This window comes from Schistocerca cancellata, chromosome 4 (genome assembly GCF_023864275.1).
Source record: "Schistocerca cancellata isolate TAMUIC-IGC-003103 chromosome 4, iqSchCanc2.1, whole genome shotgun sequence".
Taxonomy (NCBI): Eukaryota; Metazoa; Arthropoda; class Insecta; order Orthoptera; family Acrididae; genus Schistocerca; species Schistocerca cancellata.
The window spans coordinates 237,527,699-237,548,161 of record NC_064629.1 but is presented as its reverse complement, the minus strand read 5'-3'; the positions used below and the strand labels follow the sequence as shown (position 1 = coordinate 237,548,161).

The 20,463-nt window shown below is 38.6% G+C and overlaps 1 protein-coding gene across 1 annotated transcript in view; it reads right to left on the bottom strand.

Moving 5' to 3' along the window:
- LOC126184039 (uncharacterized) overlaps positions 1-8,334 on the bottom strand; it is a 497,397-nt gene extending 489,063 nt beyond the window's left edge. The window contains exon 1 of the mRNA XM_049926396.1: positions 8,205-8,334. The gene's annotated coding sequence lies outside the window, so the exon portion shown is untranslated. The remainder of the gene's footprint in view (positions 1-8,204) is intronic.
- Between the last annotated feature and the right edge of the window lie 12,129 nt (positions 8,335-20,463).

Genomic DNA, 20,463 nt, shown 5'->3' with positions numbered 1-20,463 from the left:
TGGCCCTGGAATACAAACAAAATGGCTATCTACAAGCAGAATGCTACAACGATCAGACATCACTGCTTAAGAAAATAAGCTTTTGCCACAAAGAAAGGAAAAAAAGAAAGCGAGACATGAACCGTGGTGCTAAGGAAGGGTGTATAAAATAATAATAAACAATATTAAAAAGGATAACACTTTCTAAAGTTCTGCAAAATTATATTTATTTGATCACGAACCGGCTTTCGGCTTCTCAGGCCATCTTCAGTTGACAACTTACTGTCGCAAACATAGATAAACATGATGTGCGACTTACACAGATATTATTTCTACAGAAGATACAAAAATGGCAAGTTGTTTACACAGAAAAATATTACAGTTATTACATTAACTAAAATGGGGGTTAACAAAGATTTTATGTACAGATACATACAACAACTGACGAGAAATAAAATGAATTTACAGTCAGAATCTAGTATTTGTAACGAACATTTAATTTAACAATACTAGGTTCTAACTGTAAATTCATTTTATTTCTCATGTATTGTTATATGTATCTCTACACAAAAAGTTTGTATACCCATTTTTTTTAGTTAAAGTAATTAATGTAATATTTTCCTATGTAAATAATTAGTCATTTCTGTATCTTCTGTACTAATATTATCTGTATAAGTCGCATATCATGTTTATCTGAATTTTCGACAGTCAGTGGTCACCTGAAGATAGCCTGGTAAGCCGAAAGCCGGTTCGTGACCAAATATAATTTTACAGAACATTTGGAAGTGGTAACATTTTAATAATATTATCATGTTCTGCCAAAAACCGATGGAAAGTTCTGTTAACGTTATAATAAGAAACATTTTATATTCTTGTGTACGTCTTTGTCAGCCTCTAGAATCACAAAAATAGCCCTGAACCAGTCTCATTTACATCAAGGATATTCCAATCCTGCGAGAGAGAACTGGCTGTTGAATAAGTCTTCACAAGCGTTTAGTACCGAGTCGTAAGTGCTTACAAACTGCCCTCTCGCTTTCAGATTCTTGAAATGTTTGATCTCGTTTGTACGTTAGCGTTCAAGATGCTATCAACAACCATATCACACGAGAACACTAACCTACTGAGGCCCTATCGTTCGGCAGGAATTACTAGCGGAATCCACGAACAACCGCAGCAGGATGGGTGTGATTCAATCCTCGGTGCTTTCAAATACTACCGTGTTTTCCACATTCTTTACCAGCCGAAATTCTTCAGAGCGGTCACTGAGGGGTGTTGGGATGTAGGAAGGGAGATCCAAAGGACTATGGACAAAAATGCGATATATATGGTGTATACAACATACTGCAACAAAATGTGGCTTGTGAATTGAAAAACTGTGTGTAAGGTGGCCCTCTAGCCGGAGGCAGGTGGTTCCAATCCTGTCAGATGAAGTCATTTTCATCCCTAACATGTATACCAAATACCTGGTTTACATTCCAAATCTTTCCGTAATCTCTCGTAAAGGGAGAGCATGGCACACTACTTATGGTGACCCATCGGCCGTATGGCTGCGTTAGGCGCGGTGGTTCCCTTGGTGCTCCGTGCCATTATCAGATTTCACACACTCCCTTCGTCTCATTTCACACTCACGCTCAACAGGGACATCATACTATAATCTCACAGTACTCAACACAGTCACTCATATGACGCACGAATGACTATGTATACGTACTAAGGCAGTCGAACGAATTGATGTTACCTGATACCTTGTAGGAGTGGTGTTTTAACATAACAAACGGTAAAGTTTACGGTTGGTTGGTTCGGGGAAGGGACAAACAGCGAGGTAATCGGTCCCACTGGATTAAAGGAAGGATGGGGAAGGAAGTCGAACGTGCCCTTTCAAAGGAAGCATCCCGGCATTTGCCTGAAGCGATTTAGGGAAATCACGGGAAACCTACATTAGCATGGCTGGACGCGGATTTGAACTGTCGTCCTCCTGAATGCGGGTAAAGTTTACGCCACTCTTTATGACGTTACTAGGAATGAACACTAGCTCAAATCAGACGATGGTGTGCAAAGAATATTCGTATCCTCTCCGAAAGAATCCCATCTGCACTTTCTTCGAATAAGGAAGAGATTTTTCGACGATGTAAATGTTGGTCGAACAAATTTCCACTAAAGGACCAGTATTGTTTTAGTGTTATACCATCTCATTCGATAAAGAAACACACACAGTACCACATAGAGCCTATAGAAGGAATCAGTGTTACAGAAGTTCAGGAGCAAACGAAGGTTCTTTAAAGATATGCGTGTAAGTGCGGACGGTAAAGAATCAATATCACACCGCAGGTTGATCTGTTTAGCGCACCTGCTTGTGGGCATATCTAAAGAAGAGTACGACTCATAAGGTGAACTAAAACGATGGAGGAGCTGGGTGACCACTTTAGAGAGACAAAACGTCGAGTTGCGGAATGCAAATTGCGCCTTCAGGTATTGTACTGAAATTAGTAAAATGGAGGACAATCTTCAATGGTGATCCAAAAACATGCGTGTTCAAATATGTATCAATATTTACTTAGTATTAAAATTACTTTTGTGCCAACAAAGACTTCACGGGTACGTGACATTTTCATGCGTACGTTACACACTGTGCCCCTCTGCAGTCATTCCACGGGAAACGGAGCCCGAGAACCAACGGACAGTAACAAGGATTACCGAGGCCAACAAACAACGAAGATTACAATAATTAAATGTACTTCCGCCTTTCCTTATGAGACTCCACAATAGATTATTTACAAAGCACAATCTCAGAGCGATCTGTAACAAAACGACTCAGAACAATTACTTCCGTCAGCAAAAAGTCCAACTCATCCCGGAGTCTCTCGTAATTAGCGATTTTCCAGGCAAGTCGCCAATTTCGTAATAGGAAAGTGATCTTGGCAAGGAAGGCAATCGAACGAGAATACTACGTAGCATTTCAGAATTCTATTGCTCTCTCGCATATCGGTTATAGTGATATATTTGACTATTTGTAAAGAAATATGATTGCAGTTGCGGTAGGGATCCCAACGGCCGCAAACAATATAAGTAGAAAAAGAATACATCTAATGGACAAAGATCCTGTAAAAGGGCAGTCGAATTCATTTCAACAAAGCGGCTCAATTTCTAAAACGCAAATATAAACACAGAAAAGTATATAACGAATTGATTTATATGTAAGAATGTTCCTGCTGCTGAGGTGCTTTTTACGTTGTACATTTTAGTCTTTCGTGTTTCAACGTAAACAAATGCTAGTCATGTACATAGGTTGTGGGATGTGAACCACGATTGTGTGCATTACGGCTCGTATTAATTCTCCGTATTTCATATAATTCTGCACGTACGGCGATCAAAACATATATTAATTCATAGGTTTTTACATTATACTACAATAGTTGTTATCCTTGGATCCAACGGAATGTAGTTTCTGGGCTGTGCAAAGAAGTCAAATATGTACATTTCTTTAAATGCAATACTTGAAATGTCTTATCATTACTATAGGCTACTGTATTACAGCGCTAATTCTAATTTTAAAATAGCCCAAAACTTTAAATTTGTGCGTTTTTTGCAAAGATATTCTTCAAGGGACTAGGAGGAGTTGCCCAACAGAAAGTTCTTTAGTTAAGTATTAAACTCAGCCACATTAACCACCAGACATTTAATATATATCTAAATCTTTTCTGTACCAATGTTAAGTTCACGAATTTTTTATAGAGACTTTTTATACTAGTGTTCTACTGTTTAAACTTTTTTGAGAAAGGTAAATATTGGGAATGACAAAAGACATTGATAACTGCACGGGGATCATTGGCTGAGTGTACGAATTTCACCAGGATGCCACTTTGATGACTTGAGTGTGTATAACCTATGACAGTGATCAATCCTGGGAAAGGGTACCTACAACTTAACAGTGAATCTGAACCATGTGTCATTCCTGGTGACTTTTCACGTCATTGTGAGGCAACGGCTAGATTAAAGGCAGACTGAAAATTTCCATGGTCCAGCTGGCATTAGATCGTGTGACCTCTCGGTTTTCAGTCACACACTTCACTTCACTGCTAGACCACCAGGCAGACACAAAGGAAATTAATACGTACCAACTTCTTAGATGATGTGTCTGGAGGAGTTCTAAAAATAGCATCAGCTTATATATGAATACAAGTGTCCACACCAGGACGTATTTTTCATTTAGTGACGTGGATGATACTCAGATGTTTAGTATTAAAAATGAAAACACTGCCACAACAGTGTGCAATTTTGTTTAGACAGAACTGCCATGAACTTCAATTCTGTGGTGTATGTGGCTTTTGTTTAACTACAGTACTTAAAATATGACAACAAAAGTACTTTTGGAAATCTGAACATACAAGAGGTTGCTTCTGGAATGATACTGTATGGGTGGAAAGGGAAAATACTCCTGTACATTTTGTGCTTAGTGACTTTTTTTTTTTACGACTAAATATTATCAAACTAGAAATATACTAGTCAAGGGAAATATGGCAGTACAAATTATCTATGAAATTATCTACAGTCCTCATGCACAGAAGATTCATTGTTTTAACATCCGGTAGATGTTGAGAGCATTATAAAATAAACAAAGATCCAGACTGGAAAAAGATGGAGAAGGAACTAGCTTTGGTCTTGTTTAAGGGGAGAAACCTAAATCAGGAAGAGATTTGAGTCGTTCTTCTCATGACCAGGAGTCCAGTATCTTAATTACCGTTCGACCTCTCCCAGTAATTATCATAGAAGAGAAGTTGGAGAAACAGGGTGTATGTAAAGACCTCTGCTGAAGGCAATAGAATAATTTTAGATGAACAACAAAGCATAAAAACATTTCAGTTTCTTTCAGCATAATGTTGGGTTAAAAATCTGCACAATTAATTATTTCTTCTGACAGTTACTTTTATTTCTGGAAGGACCTAAATAAGTATTTTTGTCAGTCACTCTTCACACTGCAGTCAAGTAACACCAGAGGTGAAGAAACATTAAAAATTGGGCTTAGACAAAGAAGAACCTCTCACTGACATGCATATTCAAAGAATTTCTACAGAATATAAGATAAATTAGTGCAACCTCCGAGGTGAGGGAATTCTAAGAGGCTGTATCTTGGCTGCAAGAAAATTATATTTTACCAAGACTACTATCATTCAGAGTAGCTAATACATTATTTCTCTAATAGGAAAATGAAAAAAAAACTGACACTAATATTCTTATTACTGTAGAATTCAGCCTATTCACCGAATTTTGTCTTCCTTGATTGCAACATATCAAGTACTCTTCTGCTAGTGAAAACAGTGGAGTAATTTGACAACTAAAAGTTACTCTCAACAGTAAGGAAGGAAAGTTTCATGGCTCCTAAGTCTGTGAAGTCCAGCACATCCTCATGCCAAAAAATGCATGTGGTAGACCAACAGCCTTTTACCGAGTCCCAGGAGGGAGAGCTAATACTCTGTGAAGTAGTCCCAATCAAGTTAAAGATTAAATAAAAGAAAATACATAAAATGATCATGGTTCAATTTATTCTATTTTCCTTTGCATCTGCCTCACACAACCAATTCAAGTAACTTTTTTTGAACTGGCTATTCTAGACTCCCACATTTTTCTCAAGTACAGTCTATTCTACCACTTTATATCAAACACTAAATCCCAGGTTCAAACAAAATAGATCATAATTAAATTTGGACAAAACTAAGTACAAATAATTCAGTAACCGTTGCCCAACACTACAAAAATACCTTACTCAAACAATGTAATGCAAGAAGCAGAAAATGTTACTTTTTTTGTATAATACACAGATCACATCTTAACAGAAAACCCACCCCCTAGAATGGTATAAGCGTACCGACTTAGTTCAGCTATGTTTGCAGTACACAATTACTCTGTAACTTGAAAATGAAGAAACTAGTTTATTCTGCCAATTTCAATGCACTGTGTGTTACAGAATCATATTTTGGGGGAACTCATCTTACAGGAAAAGTATTTTCAAAATAAGAAGCATGTTATAAGAATTATATCTGGTGTTAAGTCTAGATGAAGACTTCAAGGGGTTAATATTGGAACACAAGGGAGCCAGATACACGAGGACACACAAATCTAACAAAGTCTATAAACATTTGTTGGGTAATGTGGTAGAGTTTATGACTGAATTAAAGAACTTGCTATAGTGCAACTCCTATCACAGTGAACAGTAGTTACAAATGAGCTCTTAAAATTAATCTTTTATGTTATTTTTAGAATCACTGAAATACAATAAGCTTTCATAATGTTCAGCTGCTTCATTATATGCTCATCTTTGACTACTTATCGTATCCTAGACATACCACACAACTAATTTAATGTAATCCAAACAAATTTGTATAATTGTTCATTTATTCATTTGTACTCTTTGTGTCAATATTATCTGCCTCATGTTTAAAACAAACAGAAAAATTGTATCAGCTCTGCTGAATATATCACACATATTTTGTACTTAATATTATTCAACAGAGAATGCAACAGAAAAAAAAGGTCTGGAAATAAAACTATTAATTTAGAAGCAGAAATTCTTGGGAAACTAGGTGGAAATCACATTTCACTCTCTACTGATGAGACTATGCTACACAACAACGATCAAATTACAACTACGCTGTTTACAAAAATTAATCATTACTTCCAACGAGAAACTCCTAGCACTTCGTTAAAGTACAAGACAAGCCATAAATTTACATTATATCCTGTTTTCCGTGTGTGTTCAAAACTCTATAGCTGTTAGATACATGTGAATGTACTCTAAATTGTCAACAGAACACCCTATGACTGTGGCACCAAAAATCTGCACTGTATAATCAGTTAAGCTTTGAATGAAGATTAATGCTTAATTCTTTGTACAACAGTCAAATATTTATCGCCACTAAGAGGTCAAACATTTTTTAAGCAGCATGCCTTGCAGTGAACTAATATTTCACAAATGACATCATTTTCACAAACAGCAACCAATATGTTATTCATCAACACCAGATTTTCTTTTATAAAGCTATCATCATCAGTCAAATGTGGATATTTAGAATTAACAGATATTCAAACATATGCCATAGTACAAGTACTTCTCAACTGTTTTACATTTGGGAAAAAAAACTGTCTACCACATATTCAGCAATTCACACAACAGAAGATGTAAGCTAAAAACAAATGAAAACATGCACCAATCAGTATACTTCACAACAAACTATATGTAAACATAGTCAATTCCGCATATTTTGATGTCTTATAGTTCAAAATATTTTTATTCTCAAAAAGGTCCCCATGCTAATAGAAAAAATACTGTTCCAATTCTATGTTTAGGTCATTACCAACCCTTCTGCACATGTTATCCTTGTAATAAATATGTGAAGGAAACTATTTTGGACACTGCAATTCAAGTTATGCTGTATGTATGTCACCACAACACATTCTGAAATATAATACACTGCATGTCATTACCGTAAGTAGCTGCAAGACTAACTTTACAACCTCTGTACATTGCAAGATGCATGTAGAAGGTTAAATCATAACAAGTAAGCTGCAGCATGTGTGCTGTTATCAATATAGGGCCTAAATCAGTCCACTTTTCCGGTTTTGAAAAAGAAAACATAGCAGAGATCTGGGAAACAAAATATTTGTGTACAGGAAGTTCCATATAAACAGAAGAATTTCTAGTGTTCCTATGATTCCGCTTAAACTCCGTCTAGGTCGTTGTCTTATTATTGAATTTGATATCAACAGTATCTGAATGAACGTATATATCACTACTAATTAGTCTTTCTCCATACGACACGCTTGAGCTATTCAATGGAAAGAAATAAACTAGTTATCCTATACTAATGACATAAACAACGGGCAACGGGAAACAACCTATTAGTAATGCATTGCATTCCCTTTGTTCAACTCTCTTTCCAAAGCTTCACGTATTCAAGAACACTTATACAACAGATCCATAACATTTATTATCAGTGGGTTAGTACACAGATAGTTTGACAACTTTTAACTGCCTATAATCCGGCTACGAGCAGGCTACTCTAACACACGTGTGAGTGCAGGGACGCCAACCACGCCAACAAATTACCATATTTTTACCACATTTGTGTATATATTAGAATAACAACTACAGGTAAGGGCCCCAGTATATATCTGTCGTTTACGTGAAGCTTCCCTCTTCCTTGTCAGAAAATCAACACAGGTTTACTTACTTTTTCCTCAGCAATCTCGTACGAATGTTCGTTTACTGACATTCTCCTAACCTCTTGAATTTCGAAAACACATCCATGAATCCTACCGATGCACTAATATTTGGCGAAACAATTGAAATATTCGCCCACTAATTACTTTTCAGGAGCCATTATAGTACACTGAACGCGAAAACAAACGATAAACGATAATTTTCCCATTATTTCTTACATCTATCACGAGATACCGCCACATACAAATGCCACTACAGTTCTGGCAGCTTTTACCCCGCGCGTTTTTAAACTGAGAGAAATTTACCACTTAAGCGAATTTTTAGTCCACGGTGTGAACAAAGAGCAGTTTACTCGTAGGTGAACAGTTTTATTTTCTGCTACGTAACTTTCTCTGTTTGCTACGTAACGGGCAAAATTGGCCTTTTTGCAAAAGAAATTCTCATATTTTCTCAAGCGGCAACGTAACTGTGTGGCAGACATGGTAACTTTCTTGAATTATTATAATCAGTCACTTAATTTCGCCACACGTTTACTAGTTTTGAACACATTAGTAGGTTAAAATTATGTGATAAGAAAAAATGGAACGACAATATTCCCGAAAGCCACAAAATATAAGGCGAGATACTGTTCCGGAAACATTAACAAGTGGAAAAATTACTGCAATAAACGGTAAAATAAATGTCAACTCTTCATAAATAACAATAGAGGGCAAAGTGATACGACAACATTACATATCATAATCCTTGCGAATTTTCAAGAAATAAATAGTTTTCTTAGTTGAATATTTTCTCGGTGTTGGGCACAATGTGATATTTTTGAAGTTTTGTTTCAATAGGCAAAATTGGGATTATTCACTTTGCGCTCTTCATTAGTCAATTACATTGTTTTCCAACTTACACTCTATGTGCTCCATTACGGCAAGTGTACAGTTTCGAATGCATGATTCATTTTCTAGATTTTTTTTTACTAATTGGATATGAATCCCACAAAAAATTAGACAAAGAAGGACGTCTAACCAAAAAGAACCCAGCATTTTCAAACTGTCCGATACTTTTAATGTATGCAGATTTGTCTATTTCATTTTTGTTATAATATTATTACTGTAGATTTGTTGTAATTTAAACTGCTGTAATCAGATTTGTCGGTTCAATGAATAATCTTCTTGTGCTTTCCTCTTCCTCTGATGACAGACATATATGATCTATCCCAGCGAAAGATATATGGTGCAGGTTTTCTTACTGTTCACTGCACATAAACAGCATTAAAAACACCAAAGACAAGGTGTCTCAGGATTTGGGATTCCAAAACTTTTTTCCCATTACTAGTGCCCTACACCTTTTCTTGGGTATATTTTTTCTGCATCACAGTTACCTGTGATAAATTCATCTACTTTAGCTATCACAGACGCTAAATGCTAAAGCATTTTTACATTACAACACTAACGCTTGAAGAAATAGCACCGCAGCATTTCGTCCGTTGCGATACGGGTTTCGGCGTAAGCAGCTACCGACTGCAAGAGCCATCTACTCGTCGGACTAGGAACTTCTTTTTACGACCAACTCCCACTAAGGAACTTCGCCGTACTATATTTGACACCATCGTGGAGTCCAAGATTAAGCATATCGGTACTGCATTATTTTCTTAACGAAGATTGGTGTTAAAATGAGTACACTTTCTGCGATGTGGAATCTGAAGTTAATTTGTTGCAGTTACTGGGGTCTTCAGTACGAAGACTGGTTTGCTGGAGGTCGCCATGCTGGTTTATCCCGTGCAAGCCTCTTCATCGTTTCATAACTACTGCAACCTACGTATATTTGAGCAAGGCTTACTGTAAACAAACCACGCTCTCTCTCTCTCTCTCTCTCTATTACCTGTCTCCCGCACACCTCCTTTCATCATCGAACTGACGATTCCTTGATGAACCATTTAGCGCCCACTGACGGACGAGACAGGAACTGAAGCTGAAGGAAGCAAATCAGAAATGCTGAACTACGTTCGCAAATTTTCCTTTACAAAGGAAAATTCAGGGATGATGCCCCAATTTTAATTCTCATACCAATGCAAAGATGAGTGATGTATGTAGATATTAGTGTCAGTAGTGCTCAGAAACATCCGAAATCGCTACAAATCTACAAAGCTGCAGGGATCAGTAGAATCTCTGTCAGATTCTATAACGAATTTGCGGTGAAGTTCGCGCCTCTTTTAAACATTATCTACCGTAGACCACTCGAATAAAAATTGTACCTAGTAGCTGGAAGAACGCACAGGTCATACCCGTCTACACGAAGGGCAGCAGAAGCAGGGCCGGCGCTAGGATATTCGGACCCCCGGTTAGAGTTCTTAGCCCGTTCCCCTTATTGCTTTTATTTTAAGCTTTGGTTTTTCGTGTAAAGACAGAAAATTTCAATGCAAAGACAAAAACAACGTCCTTTTTTAAGAAACTTTTTTAATGCAGTTTACGTACATTGGATACGTCACAGATTTATATTTTCTTTCCAGTTTTTTAAGATGCAAACTCCTTTACACTGAAGAGCCAAAAAACTTGTACACCTGCCTGATATCGTGTGGGGCCCCCGCGAGCACTTAGAAGTGCCGCAACACGTCGTGACATGGACTCGACTAATATCTGAAGTAGTGCTGGAAGGAATTGACACCACGAATCCTCCACAGCTGTCCATAAATCCGTAAGAGTAGGAAGGGGTGGAGATCTCTTGTGAACAGCACGTTGCAAGGCATCCCAGATGAGCTCAATGATGTTCATGTCTGGGGAGTTTGGTGGTCAGCGGAAGTGTTTAAACTCAGAAGAGTGTTCCTGAAGCCACTCTGAAGCAATCCTGGTCGTGTGGGGTGTCGGTGTCGCATTGTCCTGCTGGAATTGCCCAAGTCCGTCGGACTGCACAATGGCCCTGAATGGATGCACGTGATCAGACAGGATGCTTACGCATGTGTCAGAGTCGTGTTTAGACGTATCATTGGTCCCATATCACTCCAACTGCACACGATCCACACCATTACAGAGCCTCCACCAGGTTGAACAGTCCCCTGCTGACTTGCAGGTTCCATGGATTCATGAGGTTGCCTCCATACATATACACGTCCATCCGCTCGATATAATTTGAAACGAGACTCGACCGACCAGGTAACATGTTTCCAGTCATCAACAGTTCAATGTCGGTGTTGATGGGCCCAGGCGTGGCGTAAGGCTTAGTGTCGTGCTGTCATCAAGGGTACACAAGTGGGTCTTCTGCTCCGAAAGCCCATATCGATGATGTTTCGTTTAATGGTTCGCTGGCTGACACTTATTAATGGCCCAGCATTGCAATCTGCAGCAATTTGCTGCAGGGTTGCACTTGTGTCACGTTGAACGAGTCTCTTCAGTCGTCGTTGGTCCCGTTCTTGCAGGATCTTTTTCCGGCCTCAGCGTTGTCGGAGATTTGATGTTTTACCGGATTCCTGATATTCACGGTACACTCGTGAAATGGTCGTATGAGAAAATCCCCACTTCATCGCTACCTCGGAGATGCTGTGTCCCATCGCTCGTGCGCCGACTATAAAACAACGTCCAGACTCACTTAAATCTTGATAACTTGCCAATTGTAGCAGCAGTCACCGATCTAACAACTGCGGCAAACACTTGTCTTATATAGGCGTTGCCGACCGCAGCGCCGTGTTCTGCCTGTTTACATATCTCTGTATTTGAATACCTTTGCCTGTGTCAGTTTCTTTGGACCTTCAGTGTATAATACAGGTATAATGGGCCCCTGCCTAGGGTTACGGGTGAAAACAGGTCAACGATCTCATAGGCGGATGAGGAATTTTTAACTCCCAACGGCTGAGAGAGCGGAGGAACCAAAAATCTATAACTGCAAGCGTCTGTACCCAGATTGGGCGGCTTGTGGGCAGTGTCTGTTCCTCATGTTAGAGGCGGCTGTTTTAAGAAAACCTTCTAACGCTAACAACGTTAGTCGTATTCCTGGTAAGTTACGCAAGTAATCTCCCCACCTTTGAAGAATTTCAACAGTTACAATCTTAACGCATGATGGAAATGTCTTTCAATAACGAAACTACCCCAGGTGGCCAATCCACCGTCGGCAACGACGCAAGCGGACCCATGGATTCTGGGGAGTCTGCAACACCATGCAAATCCAACAAGATTAAACCCAGAAAAATCTTCAACATAGCAACTCTCAACATAAACTCCCTTCTCAAAGTGGGAAAACTTAAGCACCTTACAGACCAGTTACACACGGAAGACATACAAATTGTGGCGCTACAAGAAACTCGCTTCACTGATGAAAACACATTTGAATCAAACAAATTCAGAATATTTAAAGGAAAACCTGGAAAAATTGTAATGAAGAAATGCCCTCAGCTTGGCACAGCTTTTGCTGTAAACACAAAAATTCTGAACTCTGTCGAACATTTTTGGTCAACATCATCGAGAACATCTTTCCTCACTTTTCGATGTGCAAATAAAAAATACACATTAATCAATGTTCACGCTCCCACAAATGAGAAAAATAATGCTAAAAATAGGGAAGAAACAGATTAATTTTGGGAAAACCTTAAGGATCATATATCAGAAATCCCAGAAAACAATGCAAAAATACTTCTAGGAGATTTTAACGCTCAGATTGGAAAAGAAAAGAAATTCCGCGATATTGTCGGCAACTTTCCCGCACACAAACGAACCAACAAAAATGGAGAAAGGTTAGTTATGCTCTGTAAGCAGTTTAAACTCAAGCTAATGTCAACACGTTTTAAACATCTTCCCAGAAAACAAAAAACCTGGGTATCTCCGATAAAGAGTATCGGAGAATTTCAAATAGATCACGTTGCCATCTCCTCCAAATGTGAAAAAGAAATATTGAACACACGTGTCCGAAAATCTCTGAACCTCGACTCCGATCACTATCTCACGAAAATAGAAACTAAACTGATCCCACAAAACAAACAGAAAAGCAGAAACGGTGAATATAAAAACAGAAATAAAATAAATTTTGATCTTACAACCCTGAGAAATTACAACCTTAAGTCCAACTCTAACGTCAAGGATTTTCAGAAAAAACTAAAGACATTCTCCCCTTCACAAAACCTCCAAGAATTTCAGAACAACTTGATTGAGGCAACAGAAACAACCTTTCAAAAAAAGAGCAAACCGAGACACCCGTGGTGGGACAACAACTGTAATGAAGTTTTTGCATGAAAGACTTAAAGCCTGGAAAAAGTGGAACTCACATAAAACTGAAAACAACTTTGATGAATTTAAGCAAGCCAGAAAGAATGCCTCGAAAACTATTCGCAACACCAAGAGACAATATGAAAAACAACAACTGGACTCAATCGAAGAGAATTTCAAGAAATGCAACACGGCAGCTTGGTACAAAACATTCAACCAGAAACTCCGAGGATACCAGTCCCCTTGCCTAAACCTTATGAGAAATAATAAGACTCTCACCACCAACAATACTGAAAACTGTGAAATCCTGGCTGAATATTTTGAGACACTCCTAAACTGCCAAACACCCATCCAGACTCTCAGTTTTACGCTACCAGAAACATTACCAACACATTCAACACCTCCGACACGAGAGGAAATCACAAACATAATCAAAAATCTCAAAAACAGGAAAGCATGTGGAGAAGACACAATTACAGCAGAAATGCTCAAGCTTGGGGGAGAAACATCAGTAGAAGCACTACACAAAGAACTTGAACAAGTATGGGAAACCAAGAAAATCCCAAGTCACTGGAAAACTGCCCTAATTCACCCTTTGTTTAAAAAAGGTGACAAAAGGGATGTTAACAACTATCGTGGAATATCGGTGCTTGTAAGGTAACAGGGGATAATATGGAACTCTTTCAAGTAATTTAAATTTTAAAGCACAGCAGCAGAGATAATATGCTGGGCAAAATAGACCGGAAAATACTTGTTGTGTGTTTTGATGGGCATTGTAGTTCTGTTGCATAGTGTTTAAGTTTTCTTTTAATTGCCACGAATTATATGAGTGTGGTGATAATTTATAAAATTATATAATGTATTTAGATTTAAGTATTTATATATTATAAAATATTGTAAACGAATTGTGGCCATGTTTAGCGATTAATTTGACTATTGTGGTGTCATGTGACCCGACTCAGGACTGTGGATATGAGCGGGAAAATCGGGGTCTTTTGTGGTTGGCCGTTGTGGTGGCGAGTTGGGAGCGGAAAAGTGCCGCGAGTGCAAGCATGGACGCCAGGGTATGCGAAGGAACAAAGTGAAAGTGTGTGGGTGTGAGACAAACAGTGTACGAATTGCACAGATTATTATCTGTGAACTTAAAAATGCATGGCCACAACGTTAAAGCGTTTCTTTTGAATAAATAAGTTTCAATCTGAATGTGTATAGTTCAATTCACTGCTCTTCAATAGCCAGCCAATATCAGACTCAATAATAGGGGCGCAAATGCAACCGTTTACTACCAACCCCCTTTACAGATGAGCCACGCGAAAAATAGGTAGTAAACGAGCTCGAGTTTAGTTGCAATTGGGGGCTCGTCCGGGATAGGACTTTCTTCCATATTCCATAGTATTTCGGAATCGAATGTCCGTCTGATGTTAGGCTTTTGAACAGTCAGTGTGGGGGCTCTGAGCTAAATCGGTGCATTAGCAGTACCGGAGTGTTTGTGCTGGACAAGATACGCGCTGCCCCGTGGTTACGCCGATATAAGGCCACCACGATTGTGAAGCAGTCAGTTACACAGTCTGATGAGTCGACCACGTGTTGCCGCTGGTAAAACCGCCGTGCTTGCCGTATCCACGTGTTGCCGCGGGTAAAACAGTCGTCCGTGCCGCGCGCGATACGTGCTGCCGCGAGAAGAAACCGTCGTCCGTGCCACGTCCATGTGTTGCTACGGGTAAAGCAGTCGAAGCTGTATCCACGTGCTACCGACGATCAACGCCGTCGTCCGTGCCACCGACCAACACGACTACATGCTGCCAGGGGCCTACGCAACGTGTTCTCGCTCCTGATTGAGTTTGCTGTGTGTCCACGCCGCCGATTAAGATTCATTGCATAGCTGTGCTGCGGAGCTCACTGCAGACGTCGCGTCACACGAGGATTTAAAAGATAAGTACAGCCAGCAGCTACATTGCAAAATTGTGTCCTTTTCATTAGCCATGGCCGATGAGACGCGTGAATCTCAAAGTGAAGGCGAATCAGTGGATGTTAGGAGTACCTGTAGTAGCCCTAGCATGCCAAAAGAAATAGGCTGGATACCAGGAAGTGACCTCAGCACATTTTTTGTAAAACTTACTAGTAAATTAGGAGAAATAGACTCGAAAATAGGGAATATAAAAACTGCAATAGTTGGAGAAATGGATTCGAAAATAGGGGATATGGAATTAAGGCTTAGTGATAAAATAAAGACAGTGAGTGAAAAATTCGATCAGCTAGATCTCAAATTCACTCAAATTACAGATAAAGTTGAAAACACAGTTAAAATTGTTGAGGGAATTATTGAGAGAGTTGATGAGGTTGAAAGAGGCCTAGTAGCCAAGGTGGACACTGTGCAAAGTAATCTTGTGGGGTAGATTCAGGTACAGGAACAGAAATGCACATTATTTCAAAGACAAACAGAGGCAGACATTGAATCCATTAAGATAGGAGTGCTGGATTGCCATAAGGGAATTACTGACAATAAGAAGGAATTAGAAGGGGAAATAAATGTCTTGAGGGAAACAGTTAATACTGTGGCAGCAGGGAATGGAAATTTATTGTTGGGATATCCTCTGGGGCATGGATTTCAGTCAAAACCTTTTAATGGGGAGAATAAATACCATGCAGTTGACTTTCTAGCTGCGTGTAAGGATAACTTTGTGACAGGGATGAGTGAGCAGGCAAAAATTAAATATGTTAAGAGGCAGTTGGAAGGGGGAGCTCAAACATGGGCAAACCAAAATGATGATAAATTTTGTGATTTTAAAACCTTCGAAAACCTGTTCTTGAACAAATACTGGGGCCAAGCAAAACAATTAAGATTGCAAAACGATTTTTTGAATGGATCCAGTTACAAGAGTGGAAAGGAAAGTATGAGAGAGTTCTGTGTTAGAGAACTGAAAAAATTAAATCATCTGGATAGGTCACTGGGCATATTAACAGAAATATCTACACTAAAGAGAACATTACCAGAGCATTTGCAATGGGATTTGATTCACAGTGCAACAGATTCAGTGGAAGAATTTCTTAATTTTGTGGGTAATATGGACAGGGCATTGTGTTACAGACCTAAATACATGGAACATAGGGAGGTACGAAGCTTGACATGCATGTCTGTTTAAAAAAAAAATATTGGGGCCTATGTATACGTGTATTTATAATTGGAGTATTATTTGTGTTACTGTGTAAGTTGTGTTGCGATGCCATTGTTGGTGGTCAACAAACTTCATTATACTGTATGTATTTGCAATAAGGGAATCTGTGGTCCAATGGATTTGCACAACTGGTGTGGGTGTGATAGAAGCCTTGTTGAAAGTCATATGGGAACTGAAACCTACTGTACATATAATCTATTTCTGTATAAATGTATGGAGAATATAGGAGGGAGGAAACCTGCAAATAGTTTGTTAAAAAAAAAAGTTGAGATTTTATTAAAATTTCTAATGTATCTGTGGCACCTGGAGTTGATACTGGTGCGTGGGGGTAGGATTGTTGCTGGGACAGTCATGTAGGGCAGTCACTAAATATGCAAATTGTAGAGGCATATGGGAAATAATTAACTTGCTTATTATAAGATGTTCATGAGGGAAGTGAGGGAAAGAACACTAATGGCTAAGTGGATGCTTGTAAAAGTTTATGACCTTGGTGAGTTTGTTTGCCATTTATGATTGAATCTAGATAGCCATGGAAATGTCATAAAAGAATGGGTTTCAAGATATTGCCAAATATTATGTGAAAATTTATATAGGAATTAAAAAAAATTGAGTGTATTTATGTACAGTGATATAGCTGTATGGATGCTTAAAATAAAAAAAATAAGAATCTGCATCTGGGAATAAATTCTCTTGGTGCGGGGGGTAGAAGTGTCGGAGCTCCTGATCTGGGAACATTTGAAGGGTGAAATAGAATATATTTAACTATGCCATGTTTGTGTTTGATTTATGTGCATGTTTGTCATTTGTACAAACCTCAATAAGAACTGATCAGTGAAAACAGGATGTTCCAGGGAGGATTTGGATAGCCTGATTCCTGGGAAATGTGGGTCTGCATGTCTAGGCAAGATTTATGAGGATTTGATTAAATTTTGATAGAATGGCTTGGCTAATGAGAGGAAGCACAGTGCTGTTGGCTGACAAGTTTGGAAAGACTGTATTCCAATGCAAAAACCTGTGAACACGAGGATCTGGTTACAACAACTTCATTCAACTTACAGAAACAACTGTATAAAAAAGTGGAAGTGTTAATGTGCAGTGAGTGTGCAACCTACATATAGACTAACATCGGCATTTATTTTGCCTGCCCAATCAGACTCAATGGGAGACTATCTAATTGTATATTTGAGTTGGATACATTGTTGGATTATGTATGTATGTTTTCTGATCACAGTACTTACACTGATTAACTCACCACTATAACGCTGTTCTACATGTTTTGGTGCCATTATAGTTCTAATTAAAATGTTTAATATATAAAGTAATATGGGTTCACTCCATTTGGTGCTACTTCATGTTGCCACTATTAAGGTAATGTCTCCATGAAGTGGGGGTATGTAAGGTAACAGGGGATAATATGGAACTCTTTCAAGTAATTTAAATTTTAAAGCACAGCAGCAGAGATAATATGCTGGGCAAAATAGACCGGAAAATACTTGTTGTGTGTTTTGATGGGCATTGTAGTTCTGTTGCATAGTGTTTAAGTTTTCTTTTAATTGCCACGAATTATATGAGTGTGGTGATAATTTATAAAATTATATAATGTATTTAGATTTAAGTATTTATATATTATAAAATATTGTAAACGAATTGTGGCCATGTTTAGCGATTAATTTGACTATTGTGGTGTCATGTGACCCGACTCAGGACTGTGGATATGAGCGGGAAAATCGGGGTCTTTTGTGGTTGGCCGTTGTGGTGGCGAGTTGGGAGCGGAAAAGTGCCGCGAGTGCAAGCATGGACGCCAGGGTATGCGAAGGAACAAAGTGAAAGTGTGTGGGTGTGAGACAAACAGTGTACGAATTGCACAGATTATTATCTGTGAACTTAAAAATGCATGGCCACAACGTTAAAGCGTTTCTTTTGAATAAATAAGTTTCAATCTGAACGTGTATAGTTCAATTCACTGGTCTTCAATAGCCAGCCAATATCAGACTCAATAATAGGGGCGCAAATGCAACCGTTTACTACCAACCCCCTTTACAGATGAGCCACGCGAAAAATAGGTAGTAAACGAGCTCGAGTTTAGTTGCATGCTCCCAGTCCCACACAAAATTCTATCAAAAGCCCTGCTCAATCGTGTATCACCAATTATAGAGGGAAAACTTGGAGAATATCAAGCTGGCTTCAGACCAGGAAGATCCTGCGCCGAACAAATTTTTAACCTCAAAACAACAATGAACTATTTATCTACAAGGAGCAAGAAATATTTCATAACATTCATTGATTTCAAAAAAGCTTATGACTCAATCGATAGGGACACACTCATCAAAACACTTCGAGAATATGAAATAGATGAAACAACAATCACCATAATCAAAGAAACATTAACAAATACAACATCAAAAGTAAAATTCCAAGGAGAAATTTCACGGCATTTCGAGGTCAAAACCGGCGTCAGACAAGGAGATGCGCTGTCCCCGGTACTCTTCAACTGTGTTCTGGATAAAGTCATAGCAGAATGGAGAAAACTCACGCAAAAACATAGAGTTGAGAAAGTCCAAATTGGAGGGAAGTGCTACAAAGCCATTGAAACCAACTGTTTTGCCTTCGCTGACGATCTCGCCTGTTTAGCTTACACACAAAAAGACACAATAAAACAAATAGAATTACTTAAAGAAACTGCTGAAAAAGCAGGCTTGCAAATTTCATCTGAAAAGACAGAAATCATTACAAATATCAAAAATCCACCAAAGAAAATAACTACGAAATACGGGAAAATACAGGTATCTAAACATTTTAAATATCTTGGTGAACTAATTCAGCCTGTGGCAAAAGGTCATCCAGCCTGCAGGGCTAGAATACAAAAACTAGAGACAGCAACTCACTACTGCAGACAAATGTATTCAAAAAAATGTATATCCAAAAACATTAAACTCAGACACTACCAGACCGTCATTAGACCGCAGATACTATATGCATCAGAAACACTGGCAAATTTTACATACGCAGAACAGATAGAAAATCGTGAAAGAAGAATTGTGAGGACAATTCTTGGACACAGGAAAATAACAGATGATCAAGGCAAGCCTGTATACAGACTAAAAAGCAACAAAGAAGTGTATACGAAGTGCAGCAAAATTACAGACGAAATTAGAAAAAGAAGATGCTCCTTTTATGCTCACATCATGAGGATGAACCCGAATAGGCTTACAAAACAAATATTTTCGTACATCGCAAATCTAAAAATTAAAAATTTATGGTTTGTCAACACAGAAAGAGATCTAAAAGAAATGAACATAGATCAGGAAACAATATTTAACAGAAACCTTTTTAGAAAAAAACTGAATTCATTCACGGGTTTCGGTGTGAAAATTAAGACGACTTGTGGAACTAAATGGTCTGAAGAGAGAAAAGCCGCCTTCAGCGCAAGAATGAAAGAAGTGTGGATTGAGAGAAAGAAGACTTCCCAGAAGCGCAAGAAATAACTGTTTTCACGGTCTTTAACGGCCAAATTTGTATAATAATAATAATAAATACAGGTATAATGTAACGAACGGGTTAATTCTGACTTTCTTGCAATAATAGCTAATCCATCAAGCCGCGCGGGGTAGCCGCGCGGTCTTAGGCGCCTAGCCACGGTTCGCGTGGCTCCCCCCGTCGGAGGTTCGAGTCCTCCCTCGGGCATGGGTGTGTGTGTTGTCCTTAGCGTAAGTTAGTTTAAGTTAGATTAGTTAGTGTGTAAGCTTAGGGACAGATGACGTTAGCATTTTGGACCCGTAAAACTTACCACAATTTTTAAAAAAATAATAAAATAATAATCCATCAAGCCGCTCTTACCTCATTGTATTAACCACATGAAAACAATAGGCAAGCAAAATAGTACAATGCTTGCTTTTCTTTTCCCCAAACAAGC